Raw genomic sequence first — 4,091 nt, 5'->3', positions numbered from 1 at the left:
AATAAAAAGTTAGAATTTCTATTATCCAAATTAAGAAAAATTATACTAATCAGAAGCTATTAATTTTCAAAACTCTATGTCTGTCTGTCTGTAGGTCCTCTTAGAACGTTTCCAAACTTTCATAAACAATAGACTTTAATCAATTATGTGTTAGAATCAAATTAGGTAAGGAAAACATTTTGCAAAAATAAAATCACTTGCCAATATGCTTGACAGAAACAAGCTATTCATTTTCATTTGTGTTCCATTGAAGACATTACTGAAATCTGTCCAGTGGTTTATTTCCAACTGGTCCACTATGAAATTCTTCAGAATGTTTTAAGATTGGCTGTAGCTAGAGTTCTGACTTCCATTTGGACCCTGCTCTCCTTCACTGTTTGGAGGAGGTTTTGGTTTCGGCATCTTACTAAGAATAGTTGCCTCTCTTTTCTCTCATCAAAAATTTTCCACTGCTCATACAACTTTAAAATAACCCTGATTATTTCCAAAATCTTCTCCATATCCACAGAAACCACTGTCTGGCATCATTCTGCTGTACAACACAGGCTACATGTAGGCAAGCTAAAGCTATCATGAAAGGAGGATACAGTAGGCAAAGATCCGTTCTGTAGGTATCATTTACTATCCTCCAAGCAAGGGGAAGCAGTATGTCTTCTTGGCCCATGTCCTGCACATACTGGAACAAAGGTCTATAAGGATGATACACTATCAAGCAACAATCCATTAATTCTAAAAGATAGAATTCACATTCTAATACATGGTTCATCTTATAAGGAAATTCCTTTAGAAAGGCATATGAAAATCTAGTTTTCAATACAGAAGTAGCAGCAGCAATCAATCTTGTATTTGATACTACTCCAAATTCCTCTACTTTGGATGCCAAAAACACACATGTAGGACCCATTAATACAGGATCTATACTTTTCAGAGAATACGTTGCATAGAATCTCTTGAAATAGACCGTAGCAGTGGCAATAACTTGTTGTCTTAATTTAAGTTGTTCACCTAATGCTTGGATAACATTTGTAAAAAATATCTGTAATTTCCCATACTCTTCTTCCAAGAGAAACTTTAAATCTTTTTGGCATTTCTTCAACAGATCTTGTTTGTCCAAAATCCATTGTAAATAGTGGAGCTCTGCCAAAAGTTCCCTGCCATGGAACACAGCTTGCCCTCATAAAAAAGCACCAGCCGCTGGAGCGGTGTGCAGAGCGACCATAGCCCCAACCCTTCCCGTCACCGGGCTCCTTGATCTGATGGCCTCAGGTCCGCTCTGCGGCGGTGACCTGTCTCTGCTTTTGAATATGCTATGTAGGTTGGTCATAACTTTCCTTCCAAGGAATAAGCATCTTTTAATTTCATGGCTGCAATCACCATCTGCAGTGATTTTGGAGCCCAAAAAAATAAAGTCTGATACTGTTTCCACTGTTTCCCCATCTAGTTCCCATGAAGTGATGGGACCAGATGCCATGATCTTAGTTTTCTGAATGTTGAGCTTTAAGCCAACTTTTTCACTCTCCTCTTTCCCTTTCATCAAGAGGCTTTTTAGTTTCCCTTCACTTTCTGGCATAAGGGTGGTGTTATCTGCATATCTGAGGTTATTTATATTTCTCCCAGCAATCTTGATTCCAGCTTGTGCTTCTTCCAGCCCACCATTTCCCATGATGTACTCTGCATATAAGTTAAATAAGCAGGGTGACAATATACAGCCTTGATGTACTCCTTTTCCTATTTGGAACCAGTCTGTTGTTCCATGTCCAGTTCTAACTGTTGCTTCCTGACCTGAATACACATTTTTCTAGAGGCAGGTCAGGTGGTCTGGTATTCCCATTTCTTTCAGAATTTTCCACAGTTTATTGTGATTCACACTGTCAAAGGCTTTTGCATAGTCAATAAAGCAGAAATAGATGTTTTTCTGGAACTCTCTTGCTTTTTTGATGATCCAGCAGATGTTGACAATTTGATCTCTGGTTCCTCTGCCTTTTCTAAAACCAGCTTGAACTTCTGGAAGTTCACAGTTCACATATTGTTGAAGCCTGGCTTGGAGAATTTTGAGCATTACTTTTCTAGCGTGTGAGATGAGGGCAACTATGCAGTAGTTTGAGTGTTCTTTGGCATTGTCTTTCTTTGGGATTGGAATGAAAACTGACCTTTTCCAGTTGATTCTCCAGGAATCAATATTACCTGGAGAAATATCAACAACCTCAGAAATGCAGATGATACTGCTTTAATGGCAGAAAGTGAAGAGGAACTAAAGAGCTTCTTGATGAAGGTGTAAGAGGAGAGTGAAAGAATTGGCTTGAAACTCAATATTTAAAAAAACCCAGCTAAGGTCATGTCATCTGGTCCCATCATTTCATGGCAAATAGAAAGGGGAAAAGAGGAAGCAGTGCCAGATTTTATTTTCTTGGGCTCCAAAATCATTGCATATGGTGACTGCAGCTTTGAAATTAAAAGACACTTGCTCCTTGGAAGGAAAGCTATGACAAACCAAAGACAGCACATTCAAAAGCAGAGATATCAGGGCTTTCTTGGTGGCTCAGTGGTAAAGAATCCGTCTGCCAAGGTAGAAGACATGAATTTGATCCCTGCTGCAGGAAGATTCCACATGTCATGGAGCAACTAAGCCCATACACCACAACTATCGAGCCTGTGTTCTAGAGCCCCAGAGCCACAACTACTGCTCCTGTGTGCCACAGCTTATGAAGCCTGCAGTGCTCTAGAGCCAGTGTTCCACAACAAGAGAAACCACCACAAAGAGCAGCCTGTGCACTGCACAACTTCTCACGACTACTAGAGTAGTCCCTGCTTGCTGCAGCTAGAGGAAAGCCCAAGCATCAGCAAAGACCCAGCACAGCCAAAACTTACTAATTAAAAAACTAACTATATTTATATATGATATCACCATAGTTTGGTCTCAGGTCATACAACAGGGAGGGAACACAGCCCCACCCTTCAATAGAATATTGGATTAAAGATTTACTGAGCATGGCCCCACCCATCAGAACAAGACCCAGTTTCTCCCACAGTCAGTCTCTTCCATCAGGAACCTTCCACAAGCCTCTTAACCTTATCCATCAGAGGGCAGACAGAATGAAAACCACAATCCCAGAAAACTAATCAAACTGATCAGAAGGACCACAGCCTTGTCTAACTCAATGAAACTATGAGCCATGCCATGTAGGGCCACCCAAGATGGATGGGTCATGGTGGAGAGTTCTGACAAAATGTGGTCCATTGGACAAGGGACTGGCAAACCACTTCAGTATTTTTGCCTTGAGAACCCCATGAACAGTATGAAAAGGCAAAAAGATTTGACACTGAAAGATGAACTCTCCAGGTCGGTAGTGCCCAATATGCTACTGGAGATCAGTGGAGAAATAACTTCGGAAAGAATACAGAAACAGAGCCAAAGCAAAACAATGCCCAGTTGTGGATGTGACTGATGATGGAAGTAAAGTCTGATGCTATAAAGAACAATATTGCATAGGAACCTGGAATGTTAGGTCCATGAATCAAGGTAAATTGGAAGTGGTCAAACAGGAGATGGCAAGAGTGAACATTGACATTTTATGAATCAGTGAACTAAAATGGATTGGAATGGGCAAATTTAATTCAGAATACCATTATATCTAATACTATAGGCAAGAATACCTTAAAAAAAAAATGGAGAAGACCTCATAGTCTACAAAAGAGTCCAAAATGCAGTTCTTGGATACAATCTCCAAAATGACAAAAGATCTCTGTTCGTTTCCAAGGTGAACCATTCAATATCACAGTAATCCAAGTCTATGTCCTGACCAATATGCTGAAGAAGCTGAAGTTAAATGGTTCTATGAAGACCTTCTAGAACCTTCTAGAACTAACACCCCCAAAAGATATCCTTTTCATTATAGGGGACTGGGATGCAAAAGTAGGAATTCAAGAGATACCTGGAGTAACAGACAAATTTGGCCTTGGAGTACAAAATGAAGCAGGGCAAAGGCCTACAGAGTTTTGCCAAGAGAATGCACTGGTCATAACAAATACCCTTTTCCAACAACAAAAGAGAAGATTCTACATATGGACATCACCAGATGATCAATACCAAA

General features: G+C 40.0%; 1 pseudogene; it reads right to left on the bottom strand.

Annotated features, from left to right (window-relative positions):
* Positions 1-209: 209 nt before the first annotated feature.
* LOC133245252 (cyclin-C-like) lies at positions 210-1,529 on the bottom strand (annotated as a pseudogene).
* Positions 1,530-4,091: the final 2,562 nt, after the last annotated feature.

The sequence above is a fragment of the Bos javanicus genome, chromosome 3 (assembly GCF_032452875.1).
Source record: "Bos javanicus breed banteng chromosome 3, ARS-OSU_banteng_1.0, whole genome shotgun sequence".
Lineage (NCBI taxonomy): Eukaryota > Metazoa > Chordata > Mammalia > Artiodactyla > Bovidae > Bos > Bos javanicus.
The sequence above is the reverse complement of the archived record's forward strand: the minus strand, read 5'-3'. Positions and strand labels throughout refer to the sequence as shown.